The sequence below is a fragment of the Aedes albopictus genome, chromosome 1 (genome assembly GCF_035046485.1).
Source record: "Aedes albopictus strain Foshan chromosome 1, AalbF5, whole genome shotgun sequence".
Classification (NCBI taxonomy): domain Eukaryota; kingdom Metazoa; phylum Arthropoda; class Insecta; order Diptera; family Culicidae; genus Aedes; species Aedes albopictus.
Genome location: NC_085136.1, coordinates 162,831,074 through 162,850,819, shown reverse-complemented (window position 1 = coordinate 162,850,819; position 19,746 = coordinate 162,831,074). Strand labels below are relative to the sequence as shown.

Here is a 19,746-nt window from a genome sequence, read left to right as displayed (position 1 = left end):
TGTAACGTCTCTCGGTTTAATATTGTTGTCTTCCTTATATTCGTAAAGCGTCTATTTATAATTATTAAGCCGCTAATCGCCAGAACAGAAAGCGTGCAAGTGTAGCAAAACAGACCATTTATTACACTCCGGTTTTCGAATTCCTCACACTCTCTGTAAACTAACATATGCAGTGTACTCTAGCTAACTGGCGCGATCTTCTTGGCAAAAGTATTCCTCCGCTTCTGAATGCAGTGCACTGTGAAATGCGACGCTCTCGTAACACGTCAGCCATTTTCTGGCGAATACGGAAAGCGAAATTGATTAATTAAAAGTGCTGATCGCTTCAAAGCAAATTTTATTTAGTAGTTTATTAGCACTGTCCGTTTGGGGCCGCTTTGACACGATCGTGATCGTCGTCGCGTCGATCCAACTTTTTGCACTGCTGGCACTCTGAAAATGAAGTTTTGCCCTAACGGTGGAACATCGTAGTTTGTACAGGGATTCCCCGAAATAAGCACAAGTATTTCTACTGCATCAGTTCACATTCATCTTTTGAACCGTTATTATCATCTACACTAGTTGAAGCTATTAACCAAGATTTATTTGGTAATATTCTCCGGTACACTTATCGTAAAGACTCGTATAGATATTTATAGTAAATTTGACTGAGAATTTCAATGTTTATTTTAAAAAAGTGATCCTTTCCGAACTTGCATTCACTACTAATCCCCCGCAATTCCAACAATTGTAGAATAGTAATCAGTCTGTGTCGCAATAATTCTCATTTCACTAATTAATCCCGCGTCTACAGCACTAAATATGCACTCCCAACGACTCGAATGAGTCATGGTAAAATTTGCACAGTTAGGAAACGTTGTTTCTCCCAGAACAACTCTTTGTTCTGCACTCTAGCACGCTCCAAAGTTGACCATTTTCCCAACCCAACACCACCACGCCACCATTCCACTCTGGGCACTGGGTCTGGGCCCGGCTGGCATGCGTACCTATAGAAAAAGATGCGCATGTTCTGGTTCAGGGATTTTGCCAGTCAGTGTACACTGTACCCACTGTACCTTTGTACCATACAATGGAGAACAAAGGGACGGTTTAGCTGAAAAGTTCAATTCTAAATAGCCCACCAGACCGGTACACGTTGGCTCGATTCAGAGCGGAACTTTGAGCACTGGTCAGAGGTTGATGATTCTCGACACCATCACAAACGATTGCAAAAACTACAACCCACCGCAAGTAGCAAAAAATGCTTCTTCAGATTTATTACATTAGGGGTGGTGGGGGTAAAGTGGACAGGTGGGGTAAAATGGACAGGGTACTCTCTGTCTTATTATGAAATATCATAGTTTTGAACTAGTACTAGAATTCACCAATATCATCACAAGGTGTCGTGCGATTTTCACAGAATCACTTCTCTCAAATTCATCGGACGGGCGTACGATAACTGGGAAAGTCTCCAAAAACTCTCACATCTTATGATCATCTAACAGGAGTTTATTCTGAGTTCTCTCAAGGAGCTCCTTTATAGATTAACGCTTTGATACCCAAATTTTTGATTTTGATCTAAATATCATTCTTCGGTATCTAAATTCGATTTAAACATGTTTTGGAAGATGATTTTTTTTTTAATTCTCGATTTTGTGAATTTCGGTTTTTAATTTTTCTATTTTTTTCATTTTTGAACATCCCCACACTTTTATATTTTCCCTGGAAGCCTATTTGGGAGACAGATTTTTTGAGACGAAAACATTTTGAGATTTTATGATAGGTATTTGTTGGAATATTTTTATTTTTATATTTTTTCATAGTAAATTTTATTTTCCGTGTATTAATTTAAAGAAATATAATTTTAGAGTGTATTCGATTCCCTTAAACTATTTTACTACGATAGTATGGTTTAGGAAAAATTAAAACTATGTAAACTGAAGCGATTCAATACAAAATATACAATGACTTCTGAAAGGTGACTATAACATCAATTATAAATGATTAAAAAAAAACGTAAATAAGCTTCAAAAGACACCAAAAACCATTTTGAGATATACATAATAGTCCTAAATATCAGCCAAAATTTAAAAAAAAAAAGATTGTCCGCGAAACAAATATTACAAAAATGCTCAAACTATACCCCGTCTAAAGGCGGGGTTGGGTATAAGATGGTTAAGGAATATTTTTAGATTTATCTTTTTTTGTGCCATCATGTATGAGATTTTCAGCCCAGAGCTGGTTCATTCAAGAGAGTTATCTTTCTTTTAAATAAAGTTTCAAGAAATTGCTTCAATCTTCCTCCGCAAATTTCTTTCAAAAGGAAATGACATCTACATTACCTTAAAAATGAAAAAAAAAAAAACATTCAGGAGTCCAATCAATAGTTGACTGTAAAACTCTTTAAACGGTCTTGAAACTGGACTTGGAGATTTAGTTTAGTAACGTTATGATTTCGTTGAAATTCCTTCGGAAAACTGGACATTACGGTAGCATGTCAAAAAAACAGGTTGTACTGATTATCTTGGCAAAACCGTTGAGTACTTTTTAAAAATGTGTTCAATGATTAGGAATTTCTACAAGGATTTGTATTGAAATATAGAACTCGTTCCGAAATTCTTTTGAAAACTTCTGCCAATTTTATACCGCAGCTCCTATTTTTATTTTTTTTTCACAGTTTCTCACAAAATTTTGCCGCGATTTCTTCCTTGGATTTAATAAAGGTTTTTTTTTAAGTTTGCCGAAGTTTTTTTCTGGCTTTCTGCTCTTCTTCCAAGTTTCCATCCAGAGTTTTTACGTTTTTGTTGCCTTTAATAGATCCTTCTGATATTTTTCGGTGTACATTCGGGTTTTCGAGAGTTGTTCCTGGCATTTCTTCAGAAATTCCACAAAGCACTGTGGAGAAAAAAAATCTGCGACATTCCTGGACCAACACCAAATGAAATCTTCTGAAAGAAGTCCTGGAGGAAAATTCGTGAGAAATAATATCACGGGAAACTTCATTTTGAATCTCCTGTACAAATCCTATGAGGAATTGTAAAAGATAGCGGAGGGCGTTGTTTGAAAAAAAAAAACAAGAGGAAAATCCCGGGAGAAACTCCTATAGACAATTCGCAAAGAAATCTTTGGAAGAGCTCTAGTAGAAATTCCAAGAATAAATCTTGTAGAAACTCTGGAAGAAATTCCGGAAAGATTTGCTGGGGAAGTCCTAAGCGGAACATCAGAAAGAATCGCAGAAACTCTTCAAGAGGAATCCCAAGAGAAACGCTAGCAGAAATTGCACGACAACATCTGGATCTGAGATAATTCCCGAGGGAAGCTCTTGTGGCGATCACGAGAAAAAATCTGAAAGAATTTCCACGCATGAGAAACTCCGGGAAAAAATCCACAAGAGAGTAATGCCAGGAATAGCTTTTTTGGGCTGCAAAACGGTGAGTCGATAAGGAGAGCGTCCAATATAGCTCTGGTCCTCACAAATTCCTACCTCATGCTTCCACGGGTCAAGCGATGACAAAGACCGCCAGCTAAGAGTTGTGTGCTTAGCTGGTAGTGCAGCCTGGGCACTGTTGTCCTTCTGACTTCAGCTAGATTGAGGAGGTACGATCCGAGTGTCTGTTCACCAAGGAGGTGCGGCTCAAACAGCGTCTATTCTGGCATCCAGCGGCTGAGTAAGAAACGCTGCACCACGCCCAGCTAGATCCAAGGTGGGAGCCCCATCAGCGTGGTCGTCCCAGTGTTGGTTGGGACGTTAAACAGAACTGGCACGATGGCCCTCCGGCGAGACAGGAGTGTTGGCGTAGGCCCAATAAGCCACCCGTAGAAATCCCCATTGCGAATAACATAGGAGAAAATACGACTCGATACAATCGGCCAAGACCCACGCGACGAAATACGGACTACGATTGGAAACTTGGAACATGGAATTGCAAGTCACTAGGTTTCGCAGGATGTGACAGGATAATATACGACGAACTACATCCCCGCAACTTCGACATCGTGGCGTTGCAGGAACTTTGTTGGACTGGACAGAAAGTGTGGAAAAGCGGGCATCGAGCGGCTACCTTCTACCAAAGCTGTGGCACCAACAATGAACTGGGAACAGGATTTATAGTGTTGGGCAAGATGCGACAACGTGTGATCGGGTGGCAGCCAATCAACGCAAGGATGTGCATGTTGAGAGTTAAGGGCCGTTTCTTCAACAGCATCATCAACGTCCACTGCCCACACGAAGGGAGACCCGATGACGAGAAAGAAGCGTTCTACGCGCAGTTAGAGCAAACGATGGTTGCTCGCCGCGTGACGTGAAAATCGTTGTCGGCGACATGAACGCGCAGGTAGGAAGGGAGGAAATGTACAGACCGGTAATCGGGCGAAACAGCCTGCACGCCGTATCGAATGATAACGGCCAGCGATGCGTAAACTTTGCAGCCTTCCGTGGTATGGTAGTCCGAAGCACCTTCTTCCCCCGCAAAGATATCCACAAAGCCACCTGGAGATCACCCGACCAACAAACAGAAAATCAAATTGACCACGTTCTAATCGACGGTAAATTCTTCTCAGATATAACCAACGTCCGCACATACCGCAGTGCGAATATAGATTCGGATCACTACTTAGTCGCTGTATGCATGCGCTCAAAACTTTCGACAGTTATCACCACGCGTCGAAGTCGAACGCCGCGGCTCAACATCGAGCAGCTGCGTAACGTAGAAGTGGCTCAAGACTACGCGCAGCAGTTAGCAGTGGCCCTACCAACGGAAGAGCAGCTTGGCGCAGCTACACTTGAAGATGACTGGAGGGACATCCGATCCGCCATAGGTAGTACCTCGGCTACAGCACTAGGCTTCGCGACTCCGAATCACAGAAACGACTGGTACGACGGCGAATGTGAACAGTTGAAAAATGAGAAGAATGCAGCATGGGCGAGAATGCTGCAACACCGTACGAGAGCGAATGAGGCACGCTACAAACAGGCGCGGAACAGGCAGAACTCAGTCTTCCGGATGAAGGAGCGCCAGCAGGAAGAACGAGATCGCGAAGCGATGGAAGAGCTGTATCGCGCTAAGGACACACGAAAGTTCTACGAGAAGCTGAACCGCTCGTGCAGAGGCTTTGTGCCACAAGCCGACATGTGCCGAGATAATCACGGGAATATTCTCACGAGCGAGCGTGAGGTGGTCGAGAGGTGGCGGCAGCATTACGATGAGCACCTCAATGGCGACGTTGCAAGTACCGAAGGTGGCGTGGTAACAGATCTAGGAGTATGTGCACAGGACGAAAGACTTCCGGCTCCTGACCTTCAAGAGATTGAGGAGGAGGTTGGCCGGTTGAAAAACAACAAAGCCGCTGGAGCAGATCAACTACCAAGCGATCTTCTAAAATACGGTGGAGAAGCACTGGTGAGAGCACTACACTGGGTCATTACCAAGATTTGGGAGGAGGAAGTATTACCGGAGGAATGGATGGAAGGTATCGTGCGTCCCATCTACAAAAAGGGCGACAAGTTGGATTGCGGGAACTACCGCGCGATCACACTACTGAGCGCTGCCTACAAGATACTCTTTCAAATTTTATGCCGCCGTCTATCGCCGATTGCAAGAGAGTTCGTGGGGCAATATCAGGCTGGATTCATGGGTGAACGCGCTACAACGGACCAGATGTTCGCCATCCGCCAGGTGTTGCAGAAATGCCGCGAATACAACGTGCCCACACACCACTTGTTCATCGATTTCAAATCGGCGTATGATAAAATCGATCGAGAACAGCTATGGCAGATTATGCACGAATACGGATTCCCGGATAAACTGATACGGTTGATCAAGGCGACGATGGATCGAGTGATGTGCGTAGTTCGAGTATCAGGGACACTCTCGAGTCCCTTCGAATCTCGCAGAGGGTTACGGCAAGGTGATGGTCTTTCGTGCTGGCTGTTCAACATTGCTTTGGAGGGTGTAATAAGAAGAGCGGGGATAAACACGAGTGGGACGATTTTTACGAAGTCCGTTCAGCTGCTTGGTTTCGCCGATGATATTGATATTATTGCTCGTAAATTTGAGACGATGGCGGAAACGTACATCCGACTAAAGAGTGAAGCCAGGCAAATCGGATTAGTCATTAATGTGTCGAAGACAAAGTACATGATGGCAAAGGGCTCCGGGGAGGAATCACCGCGCCCGCCACCCCGAATTCATATCGACGGTGATGAAATCGAGGTGGTTGAAGAATTCGTGTACTTGGGCTCACTGGTGACCGACGACAACGACACCAGCAGAGAAATTCAGAGGCGCGTTGTGGCAGGAAATCGTGCCTACTTTGGACTCCGCACAACTCTACGATCGAATAAAGTTCACCGTAACACGAAGTTAACCATCTACAAAACGTTGATTAGACCGGTCGTCCTCTATGGGCACGAAACATGGACCCTACGTGCAGAGGACCAACGCGCCCTTGGAGTTTTTGAACGGAAGGTGTTGCGTATAGAGTATCTTCGTGCCTGCCACACGATATACGCATGCGAAATGATCATTGGCAGAGGAAGCTCTCAGTTAATAACTGTGGAAGTGCTCATAGAACACTAAGCTGAGAAGCAGGCTTTGTCCCAATGAGGACGTTACGCCAAGAAGAGAGAGAGAGAGTGTTGCGTACCATCTACGGCGGAGTGCAGATGGAAGACGGAACTTGGAGAAGGCGAATGAACCACGAGCTGCATCAGCTGCTGGGAGAGCCAACCATCGTCCATACCGCGAAAATCGGGAGGCTACGGTGGGCAGGTCACGTCATCAGGATGTCGGATAGCAACCCGACTAAAATGGTTCTCGAGAGTCATCCGACCGGTACAAGAAGACGTGAAGCGCAGCGAGCTAGGTGGGTCGACCAAGTGGAAGACGATCTGCGGACCCTACGCAGAGTGCGGAACTGGAGACAAACAGCCATGGACCGAGTGGAGTGGAGGCGGCTACTATGTACAGCAGAGGCCACCCCGGCCTTAGCCTGACCGGTAAGGTGAGTAAGCTTTGAAAACAAATTCTGGAAAGAAATTCTGTTAAATAACCAGGAAAAACTTCAAGAGAAAAAGGTCGGAATTCAGTATTCCTCAAGAATCCCGAAAAGAATTATACGAACATGGGAAAAAATTAACGGTAGGAACCCGGAAGAATACCAAGAAACACGGCGTAAAAAACACAGAAGGAATCTTGTGAGAAATCTTAGAAGGCCATTTCCAAAGATATTCCTGAAAGAAACTCTGACGAAATTTCTGAAAACATCATTATAGAGGAATTTCTAGATGAATTTTAAATTTCAGATTGTTCTTCTTTCGCACTAGGAGTTCCTGGATAAATGATATCTCCGAAGGAGCTGTTGGATGATACCCAGAAAAAACTTCCAGAAGAATTCCTTAAGAAATTGTTCGAGAATTCCACTCCGGGATAATCTACAAGTATTCCAAAATAAACTCCCGAGTGAATTGAATAATAATCTTCAGGAATTCCATAAGTAACTCCTGAAAGAAACCCGGAAGCTACTTCTGGCGGAATCCCAGGTGTTCCTTAAGCAAGCCCGGATGGAGTTCCTGGAGGAATTCCTGAAAAAAGTTCCTGGAAGTATCCTGCACTGTGTTCTTGAGGAAATTTCGGATGGATTCGAATTTCGGATAGATAAAACTTGAAAGAATGCCGCTTGAAATTCTTGAAACAATCCCAGAAAAATACTTCTAGAAAAAACACGAAAGGAATTTCTGGAGGAATCCCAGAAGAAACTTGTGCTGAAGTCTCAAAAGGATATTATGAAGGAATTTCAGTAATAGCTAAGATAGCTAGGTAGGGACCCGTGAAGAAACTCCTGGAGGAACCATAGATGGAATTCCTGGAAGCATTCAAAAAAGAGCTCCTGGGAAAACCACTGAAGGTACTACTGGGGGACCCCCTTAAGATTTCCTGGATAAGACTTTGAATGAATTGCGGGAAAAATTCCGGAAGGAATTCCTAGAGAATGCAAAACTTCTGGAATCATCTGAAATGTAACTTATGAAGGATTACTGAAGAAATTTATGGAGGAACACCCCAAGGAATCCTAGAATAAGCTCCTGGAGGAATCCCAGATGGGATTTCCGCATAGATCTTCTGGAGGGATCCCAGTAAGATCCTTTTTAGAGATGTCAGTAATAGCTCCTGGAAAGTCTTCTGAAGAAATCCGTAAAATCCGTATACCATAAAACGGGATAATATCTTTGATAATGAGAGTAACTTTGATAGTACAACAGGCATTGTAAAGTTTTGTTCCTTTGAGTTCCACTAAGAATTTGCATACTTTGGCAGATACGTATTTCGACCTCAACCGTAAGGTCGTCTTCAGTGTCTTGTACTTGGTTCGACTTTTTATTTACAGATATTCCCCTAACAAGCCCAGGTATATCATCATTGTAAAGTTTATCTTATAACTATGATTCCTTCAACCAGTTTAGAAAAAGGCAAACATAGATCAATTCTGTACATATGAAAGTTCATCTTAGACGTATTGCCATTAAAACCTAATTTATATACAACTTTTTGGATAAAAAATAAAAATTGTTTACATTTTGTCAACCCCTTCAAACATTCTGCTATACGACTTCGTTTCAACTATTTTTTCAATGAAGGGACTTTTATTCTTGATAGATTCATCATAGTAGATTCCAAATCTGACCTTGAATCTCTTAACGAAGTGTGTTTTACGAACTGGAAGGAATTTTGTAAATTGGGGAATAAATCTCCATACATCGATAAACGCCTAAAAGTATGCAATGCCCCTGTAATTTCATGTAGATAAATCTGTGTTGTTCAAAATGTGTTAATAAAACATTCAAAAACTACTCATAAAAGAAAACTCACCCTGAATAGCATAAAATCACATGTTAGTGTACCGTTAAACATATATTTTTACAAAAATAATATTTTTTTAAGGCTAAATTCACTGTGCTTTTATTCAGTACTCCACAATGTCATTTTTATATGCAGAATATAGTAAAAAATCAATGATTTGATATAAAAATTCCATCTAATATATACCACAAGGCTTCTTTCATCAAGTATAACTAAGATTTCAATCTGTAACGATTTTTTTACGATTTGATGTGGGTACTATCAAAGTTACCCAAAAATGAAAAAGACACCCAAAACATTTAAGATTATAGAATCCTTTAATTGCAATTGATAACTGATACCCCAGTACTTGTTTTAAAAATATAAAACCAGGTGCAATACTATTACATGGAAAAATATTAGGAAAATTCGTCGAAAAACTACCAAAGTTACCCCGTTTTACGGTAATGAAATGCTGTACGTAATACAAAGTTTGCCAGATACATAGAAATCGAGAGGCAATCTCTGTTCCTGTCACGCAAAAAGAAGTAAGCACATGAATCAATGCCTGCCACTAAAAAAAATAGCAGCATTCCAAATATTTCAGGTGTAATGGCGCCTTCAAACAGTACTCGAAGCTGCTGCGAAGATTCGTCGATTTAGTAGTAGAGCAGAGTAGGGTGGCTCAAGCTTGTATGGCAAAACCACATGTCAAAAAGTTCGATGGGCCCCCTTCTCATTTCGTTCTATATATCACGCCACGATGCTGTGGTCAAATTTTCAGCCAAATCCGTTAACATTAGGCCGGTGCTAAACTCGTTTGAAGTTTGTATGGCAGTTTATATGGGAAAACATAGATTTTTGCAATTTTCTACTGAGGGGTTCTAGTTTTCCTTAAAACACGTAATCAATCCTATAGAAATATAGCCTGGGAAATGCCGAAAAACTTTGTCGAAGACCGCAACGTAATCAGACACTTGCGAAAAAAGCTATAGCCTAGACAGTACGGGCACATTCAATGAGATTTTATTGCTATTGTTATTCCTTTACATGTTAAATGTTAAGCACCACCAGATGGTCTGCATGTAATATCTTTTCTTACAAGCTTCGGATGACTTTGCGGTTTTCGACAAAGTTTTTTGCCACATGTAAGACTATAGTTCTATATAATCGGCTATGTGATTTAAGTAAAAATAGTGCCCCTCATGAGAAAAATGCTAAAAACGATGTTTTCCCATATAAACTTCCATACAAACTTCAAACGAGTTTAGCACCGCCCTAGTGTTAACGGATTTGGCTGAAAATTTTACCGCAGCATCGTGGCGTCATATATAACGAAATGAAAAGGGGGCCCATCGAACTTTTTGACATGTGGTATTTTGAGCCACGCTAAGACATCCTTGATACGGTCAAAGTACTTGATCTGAGATTTGAATTTTATTTTCCACATTACTTGGTATTCCGTTTTCATACGAAATTGTTCACTTCACGAGAGTGGAACATTAAAACAGATCGTTGCTTATATTCTATTGGATGAGACGTGTGCGTATGCCATTCACTCTCGATCTAAATCTCTAATGGTATATTCAGATTAGAAGAATGCTTAATGAGCTTCGAGTATCTTGAAATATGTACGATAGTATCTTGTTTCTTCTTCTTCTCGGCGTAACGTCCACAATGCTGCCTGTTTTTCAACTTCTATGAGCAAAGTTCTATCAAACCGAACCCTACAACCTAGTGGAGCAGCTTCTTAAGCATTGGTAATTTAAGAACCCACAATAGAAGAGATTCTGTGCGGAATTTACCCAAATTTTGTAAATTTAATTACTACAAAATTGCAATAAAACAGTCCCTCTAATTAAATTCACCTTTTTGCTAAAACTTTGATTTATAACGCATTTGTAACAATTTTATTCCGTTTCTAGATGTACAATTGTACAGATGTCATAGAATTTTGTGAACTAGTCTCACATTACTCCTCTCTGTTCAAATGCAGCTGCTAGTACTCATCAGAGGTGATCAGACGGATGAATCTTTTCAGCAGATCTACTCCACGCTTTGCCATTGATCACAGGTCATTTCCATTTGGACTTGATTTTCGTTCCATATCCAAGGCACAGAAATGATATACGTTTAAGGGCAAAGACGAAGCCGCTCAACACTTGATCACGTTTGAATCGGTGGTGTGCACTGTTTACGTTATGCACTTTACAAACAAACGCATCAACCAACTGCCGCCATGCTCCTTCGCCCCAGCCGCCGGTGGTGGTATAGGAAAGTGATCTCCCCTGCTGGCTTTTTTGAATTCTTCACCAAGCACCATTACACGCACTTATCTCTGATTACTGCGGTTGGTTATCCGAAATTATCGGTATGCAAATGCCGTTTTGTCTGCAACTTCCAGGTATAGAAAACCTCGGACTTTGTTGTTTTGAATAAATTATAGATTAATGATTTTTAACCGTATTGTCGTCGGTTTTATGTGCTTGCAATTGTTGATGGGTGTACACAAAAGCGCGAGCAAACACCCAAGAAGCTGAAAAAGTACTGCTCTAAACTCCTTCATTTGGTTTCAGGTGATTCGAGGAAGCGTATTGTGCTGCTGGCCGATGGATGCGCCCATCCCCACTCACTAGCGAACCGCGTGCAAGCTAGGTAATTGGCAGGATACTGAGCGAAGCTAATTAGAGGAATGGAACGAGCTCTGACTCCAAGATATTTCAATCCCAATTTGTGCCATCCACTTGGCGGGTAGGTAATGAATATTCAAAGAGGTGTTTTTCGTACGGCGAACGATATCAGATCTTTGACGCCATTCGACGGACGCGTTGTGATGGTGCATGTCTTGTATTGCTGGTTTTAGGACTGAGTGGGTTGACTAGTTTTACCACATTCAATGCAAATGCGAGTTTAGTAATCAAAGCCGAGGGGTAGAAGTTCTACCGTGTAAAGTACCAACCTTTGGAGTGAATGTGATTGTATACTGTAAATAGATATAAATCATACTGTGGATGCTACTATAGTTCTCATATTCAAAACGTAAGCGAACGTATATAAATTATGAACTCCTGTACAAAGAGTATGACTGGTAGACTAACTCTTGTTCGCGAAAAAAATATATTTTAAATGTAATACCTTTCTTAAATATGTATTATTAATAAACAACTTACCGGAATTAAAAATGGATTCTGTAAAAAAATGAAAAGAAAATATAAACATTAGAACAAGGAAATTACTTATCTTGAGCTTGAGCATGATTGATCGCCTGTAGTTGCTACTCTAGTACCGCCAGATCAGCTACACTCACACAAGGAAACAATGCGATAACCGCTCGGTACTTCACTTCAGTGTGTGAGTGTTGGCGGTATTCTATGTTGGGCGAGAGTGGCGCCTGCTACGTCAAATTGCTGGTCAATGAGGATTTGATGCCAATCGTAAGGTGGTTAGATTGTGTGTTGATTAAACTGAAGATGATGCGTAGACCGGCCCAAAAACAAAAATGTCGAAAAATTCCACGGGGCACCCTCTAGAATCGTGCCTTTGGATAAGAAGAACATTCTGTGAAAGATTCAGCTCAATCGGTTGAAAACTGAGCTGGCGCAAATGAGTTGAAGGTTTGTATGGGATGTTCAATCCAAATATATGGGAAATTGGATGACCTCCAGTCTCTCATACAGCACGCCAGTTTGGCGAGTTCGATTTGACTCAGAATTGAAAGAATAACAGTTGATACCCTAATGAACAACTTTGTAGAAGACCATATCATGATAAAACTTAATTTAGTTGCGGTTTTAGCCAAAGAAACCAGGATGAGGACATCTTCCTCCGTTTACTTTCGGTTGTTATATGCAGCACGTGTTGGTCGGCCGTAGCTTGCGCGCTACATCATAGGCAGCTGTGTAATTCTACATTGTCTCGATACTCACCCACATGCGTGAGCAATAAAAATGAAGGACAACATAGCCGCCTATGATGCAGTGAGCAAGTTTCGAACGGCAAACACGTGCTGCATGTAACAACCTAGAGTAAACGGGGGAAGATGTCTGTAATCCTAGATTCGTTGGCTAAAACCGCAACTAAATTAAGTTTTATCATGATATGGTCTTCTACAAAGTTGTTCAGTAGGGTATCAACTGCTATTCTTTCAATTCTGAGTCAAATTGAACTCGCCAAACCGGCGTGCTGTATGAGAGACTGGAGGTCATCCAATTTCCCATATATTTGAACTGAACATCCCATACAAACCTTCAACTCATTTGCGCCAGCTCAGTTTTCAACCGATTGAGCTGAATCTTTCACAGATTGTTCTTCTCATCCAAAGGCACGATTCTAGAGGGTGCCCCGTGAATTTTGTGAATTTTTTTTTCGCTTCATACAACTGTGGGCCGGTCTAATGATGCGGCACAGTTTCCTGGGATCATAACTTGTTCATTAGCCTAGTGGTTGAGGCTATGGATCGCCAATCCGGACACGGCGGGTTCGATTCCCGTTCCGGACGGGGAAATTTTCTTGACTCCCTGGGCATAGTGTATCATTGTACTTGCCTCACAATATACAAATACATGGCAAAGGAAGCCCTTCAATTGATAACTGTGGAAGTGTTCCTTGGAACTCGTGGATGTTCCAGTGGGAACGTAGAGCCATAAAGAAGTAGAAAAAGAAGGATCACTCAGCAGCTGAAATGATCGCCAATTTCCAACCACTGGTCTATAATCCTCATGTGCACGGTAACTCCATGCTCAGGGTACGGCGGTATTTGAAGAAAAACAACAAAAAAAAAAACAGAAGAAAAAAATGTTTACTAGACGGTTTATAGTTTTTAAATGTGCATGTGCTCGTTTAACAACAGACTCGCCTCCACCCGCGGACCCGCGCTTCCACACACCTCAAAGCTCTCCTGTGATGACCGCTAATCAGACAAAGCCGGTCGTCATCGTCGCCGTCGGTTGATGTGATTTTACTCTACGGCCGTTAGAATCGCTAATTATCTCTTTCTCTATTATCGGACTGGCTCCGGATGGTTGTAGGTAAACATACATTGGAGATTCACAAACACCGAGTCGTAGAGTTTACATTCCTATGACTATACGCTGCTAGGGCCCATATAGCCGAGGCGGTAAACGGGTATTCAGCATGACCATGCTGAGGGTGACGGGTTCGATTCCCGGTCGGTCCAGGATCTTTTCGTAAAGGAAATTTCCTTGACTTCCTTGGGCATAGAGTATCTTCGTGCCTGCCACACGATATACGCATGCAAAATGGTCATTGGCAGAGGAAGCTCTCAGTTAATAACTGTGGAAGTGCTCATAGAACACTAAGCTGAGAAGCAGGCTTTGTCCCAATGAGGACGTTACGCCAAGAAGAGAGAGAAGAGAGAGAGAGAGAGAGAGAGACTATACGCTGCTACGATCAACCGGACTCAGTTGGGCTACCTACCTACCATTAGAAACCTTTGAATGCGGTGTGTGGGAGTTTACGTGCTGTGTCAACAATGACGATCGGGCTCGGGTTGAATATCAAATTAGATCAACTCTGGTCGATGTTTAGTCTTGCGCTAATCAATCTGGTTTTCAGTGCGATGGTTTCATATCAATTGCTGATCATGCGTGTCAATTAAATGTTTTTAATGGTTTGTAATGCATAGAGTGAAGTGTAGTTTAATATGATGGAGTAAACACATGATTTATATTGTTTTTGGTAACACACTGTGAAGCCGTTTCATGGTCTGATCGTACAAGGTATTGAATATTGATGATCGTCCCACACTTGGCTTGAAGGGCGGAATTTTGAAACAAGTAGGAATCGGCGTTTAGGCTCTTGTTCTCCGTACGAATCAAACATTTTAGTGCCCACTTGCCCAGTTTCATTCCCTGGCGACGTGGTTCTCTTCCCTGCAGTTCATGTAGAGTATACTCCTGTCGGGGCCTTTAAGAGTCCACGACTTGTGGCCTTGCTTCTAGCACTTGAAATACGCCTCTGTTTTTTGTTTTTTTAGTCCTGAGTACCCACTGCGGTGCAGGGAACCGAATTGATAGATCTCCATCCTGGACGATTGCTCGCCATGGCCTTCACCTCATCGCTTTTAGTAGATTGTAGCCGACCCACCTCCACTTTCGCTCTCGCCATCGGCTTTTGATGACATTGACGTTGGAGTTCCGCGTTGGAGATCCAATTGTGACGCCAACTTGCACGAATTATATACCACGGTTATCTATTGATGAAGACCTCCAGCCGTTGAGTGTTCTCCACTGATACACACCAAGTTTCGACCGAAAGCGTCGCGGTTTCCCATATGTTGCAGAATAATTGATGCAGCAGTTATGCAGATACTACGAGGTCACCTTTGAGCATCTAAGCTGATATGCGATGGACCCCCAGGCTCTGTTTGATTTCATGCTACGGAAGGCTGTTTCTATCTCCTGAACTGATGGAGCTTCGGTGTTGACACGGGTAATGCGTCGAACCCTAGGTGGATCATGCTGAGGTGTTGATGGCGTGGCCGATATTCGAAAAAGGTTTCCAAAGCTCTCGAACCAGCGTTTCAACTGGTCAGCAGGGTCAGTCAATAACTGTCCAGACATGTATTCCACGCATTCATCTTAGTCCCACTAAGGCGACGTGAAAAATCGTAGAAGAGACGGCTGTCGCCGGCATTTGCGACTTTCTCACCTTCGTCGGCTAGGGAGTCCGCTCACGCCCTTTTGTCCCGTCTACATGAGCGTTTCACTTCCTTCTCGAGAGCCGAATAGCGCTGACGGATTACGGCTTTGGCTACTCGTGTTTTCGCTCGCTCTATCGTAGCTTTGGCGTTGCATCGCTCCTCTATTTTTCCCCAGGCATCATCTGTGATACGCTGCTTTCTCAATTTAGTCTCGCCGGTGGCTATGAAAGCCTTATTGATGACGCTCTATTGATCTTCTACGCTTCCGGAATTTTCCGGAATATCCAGAGCACGGTTCTCTAGCTCCTCGGTGAAGGACCTTTTCACCGCAGAGTCTTCCAGTCGACGCGTGTTGAACCGGCGCTCGATTTTCTCTTCCTGTCGATGGGTCCTAGCAATGCTCAGCCGGATCTCGCCGATTATAAGATGATGGCCGGACGCAATGTCGGCGCTACGTTTGTTCCGCACATCAAGAAGGCTTCGTCTCCATTTTCGACTGGTGCAGATGTGGTCGATTTGATTTTATGTGATGCCATCATGGGAAACCCATGCCACTTTGTGCACTGGTCGATGAGGAAAGAGCGATCCCCCAATCACCATATCATGGTTGCCACAAAACTCTGCAAACAAGTCTCCGTTCTCGCTCATTTCTCCGAGACCATGGCGTCCCATGACGTGCTCATAGTCCGAGATGTCGGAACCAACCTTCGCGTTGTAGTTGCCCAAGAGGATTTTGATATCACCTTTCCGGAATCTTGTCCACGACAGCATTTAGTTGGCTCTGGCTGTAAAAGTTCTCTTTGTTTTGCATTTCGGCAGCATCGATTGGCGCATAGCTTTGGATCATGGTATAGTTTCGAACCCGTGTTCTGAATCTGGCTACAATTATCCTCTCATTAATAGGTTCATGAGCGTAGCAGGTTCATGGCGTCATGCAAGTATAGAAGAATTTGACCCGACGCCAATCTGTGTTCTCCAAGTTCGGCCAACGGACTTCACTCAGTCCTTAGGATCTCAAGCTTCATACGGCATGCCTCATTGGCTAATTGTGTTAGTTCATTCTGCTGTGTTAGGGTTAATACATTCCAAGTTCCAATTCTTGTCCGTTGTTTCGCGCTATTGCCGTTGAACCAGTTCGTAATCTTTCATTTGGTTTCTGTAACGGTTTTTGGGTTTCAGTAACAGTAGGTTGTTGGCCTAATGTTCCCTATCCACCGTGGCGGCTGGCGGGGCTGCCACCTTAGGTATAGCTTGCGGTGGTGGAGCATTTCATAATCAGCCGCTGGAAACCAGAACAGACGCTGTTTGAACCGCACCTCCTTGGTGAACAGACGCTCGGGATGTAACTCCTCCATCTAGCTGATGTCAGAAGGACAACAGTGCCCAGGCTGCACTACCAGCTAAGCACACAACTCTTAGCTGGCGGTCTTTGTTATCGCTTGACCCGTGTAAGCATGAGGTAGGAACTTGTGAGGACTAGAGCGATGTTGGATACTCTCCTTGTCGACTCAACGTTTTGCAGCCCAAAAGCCGCTATTCCTCTCTGCCAATGAAGTAATCGCCAATAATCCTGGTGATAATCTATACAAGCAGGGAAGATACCTAAATCTTGACAGCCTCAAATCAGGAGTATTCATCTGAACCTTCTTCCACTCTTGAGATGGATACAGGTCCGGAACGTACTTTAACCTTTTTGTTCACTCGTTTGGTATGCTCTGTTTCATCGCCGGGGTCAATATGACCCCTCCGGCTCTAAAGGGTTAAGCCCTCGCTACGGTTTTATGGGGCAGAAGACTGGCTCTCTTTTCAAGGGGGCGGGCGATTCATATCCTTCATCTCAGTTGCGTTACTTGCAGGCTCTCGCGGACCTTTCTTCTGTCTCATGCCAGCGAGTGTGGTGACGGACTCGAGGCTTCAGAGATCCGTGAACTCACTAGAAAAAAAAATATACCTGGGACTCATCGGCACGCTTGGTGGTTGTATCGAGTACAGAGCTGATGCGGAAAAGCTTGCTGAGACTTGGTTAAACTTCAAATACCTGTGGACATAATAGGATATACGCAATTGGGCGGTGTACTAACGAACGAGCTGGGTTCTGGGATAATATCACAGAATATTATCTAGATGTCCAGTTTTCCTTAACTCCTATCCTTTTCTCATTAACATGTTCGTTAGATGGAAGACGAAATGGCTGTTCTGACTATGGAACAAGTTAACTTCCAAACCTGCCACTTATGCATTTAGCTAACCAAGTGGTTTATGAACAAATTTTTCGATCAGACTAGGGCCCACAGTATCTATCTTCACCAAAGAGACGAATAAAATCTACGCCTGGCGCCACCAGAGCTTCGCATAAAACGATCTTAGAACCACCCCCCTTGGGACACACCCCTGCACCGCAAGCCACAGCCCCCCCATCAAACTACAAAATCACCGTAAAACACGATCTTCGCACTTATTGAGTGCACGATTTCTTCTCTTTAATGATGACTTGCTTCTTCGGTTGGCTTACCTCCGCGCCCCTGGCCACGATGTTGCGCACATTCTTAATCATTCTTGCGCGTACCTTGCTGCTTGGCAAAAGAAGAGACCAAAAAAAAAAAACGGCACAAACGTGTATCTTTCCCCGTGGCCTGCAATGACCGCAGGAATCTGTCTCATTCAGTCACGTCACGCAGTCAGTATGTAGTGTAAGATCGGTCCAGGTCGCTCGCCCGGATTCGAGATATTTGCTGAGTCTCCACTGCACTGTCTCGACTCTTGAGGCGTCTTCGCGCACTTGAAAGGACGAGTAAAGCTTAGGCGAAGTGTATGGACGAAATAGCGGATCGATCCACCTTTGGAGAGGTAATTTCCAAAAAAAAATCGTTGGTTGGTGAAGGGTATCTTTGTCTCTATAAGTATTTCATCTAAAATGTATGCCAAAATTTTGTACTATTATTATCTTTATACCTTTCCTGGATCCACAAGAACGGTAGCATGAACTATTCCGAGCAAAAGATCAGAGAGCAACAGCGTGAATAAACCCTGAGCGAGAGAATGGCCAACCAACCACCATTCAACCAGCCAGCCAGCGGCCTGCGGGAGCACTCATGGCAAGATCAAGTGATCAGGCAAAGAATTTCTGGAGAATATGATAAAACATCACCGAGAAGAAGCGATTAAGAGGAGGAAAAAACTACAACCATTGCCGCACAAAAATACGATGTGTACACAAACGATTCGTTTTCGGGCAAGCTCGAGACTTGAGAGTTGTAGAACCGGTTTCATTATAGTTCACTATTGATGACCAACAACCAACGACGACGACGACGACGAGGACGGACGGACGGCCGCCCGGCCGGCCGGCGCGCACTAAGCTAAACCGAGAGGAATTCGTGTGGAGCCAGAAGAGGGCACCAACAACCGAACCAGCCAAGAAGCAGTCAAAGAACATAAAAAATACACCACGACGAACGCCATTTACTCCAATCATTTCTCCCGATTTGAGCGCTGCTTGCTATAGTTTATTTTTTCCCTGAGGCGTTGGAGATAGCCATTCGTGGAACTGGTAACAGCCACAGTGAATCATGCTGTGGGATGTCCAGATAATTATTTTCGTTTAAAGTCTCGAAGCAGTTTGGGTGTTTGAGCCTTTCAACATAATTTGTTGATTCCAATTGGTTGGGAGAAATGTGTGTATTGAGGACTCCAGTCGCGCAGATTAATAGAAATACACTAGAACTCCAATGGCGCTGTAGTCACTTTTCTTATTTAATTAAATTAATTACTTTTATTGTAATAATTGATTGTTTTTAAGTGTCCAGCTTGAAGAGCATCACTTGTTTTGGTAAACAAAATTTGTTTGACACTTCAAGTACCGCTACTGACGCTGTAAGGGCGTGGCAAACTAGATGTTTGTCACACGAACAGTCGCGACATTGGACTTCTGTGGCTAGTTATTCTAATCGCAGATTAGAGCATTAATGTATGTTTTATGTAACTTCAATTCCAGTAGATTAATTAACACAATGATTCATAAATAGTGGTCAAACTTAAGTTGATTCATCGGTTGAAGTTACTGTACTTTTTAAATTTAAACCCAAGTTATGTACACAAAATTAAAATCTTCAGAGAAATCCCTGAAAAAGTTACTTGGGAAAAAGGAAGGAATGACTACAAATATTCCGAGAAGTACTTGGGAGAAATCCTGGGAGTACCCTTAACTCTTTGGAGCCGCAGGGATCTTATATGACCCCAACATAGAACCGGCTGCATAAATTCACAAAT

The 19,746-nt window shown here is 43.1% G+C and overlaps 2 protein-coding genes across 4 annotated transcripts in view; both read right to left on the bottom strand.

Moving 5' to 3' along the window:
• The window catches only part of LOC109431456 (ataxin-1), a 142,487-nt gene that overhangs the window by 59,378 nt on the left and 63,363 nt on the right, over positions 1–19,746 (bottom strand). For 2 of the 3 annotated variants that reach the window (XM_062845710.1, XM_062845709.1), the window contains exon 2: positions 11,987–12,004. The exons of the other annotated variant lie outside the window; for it this stretch is intronic. The gene's annotated coding sequence lies outside the window, so the exon portion shown is untranslated. The remainder of the gene's footprint in view (positions 1–11,986; positions 12,005–19,746) is intronic. 3 annotated transcript variants of the gene reach the window in all.
• The window catches only part of LOC134289701 (uncharacterized), a 68,499-nt gene that overhangs the window by 20,166 nt on the left and 28,587 nt on the right, over positions 1–19,746 (bottom strand). The gene's annotated exons all lie outside the window — the stretch shown is intronic.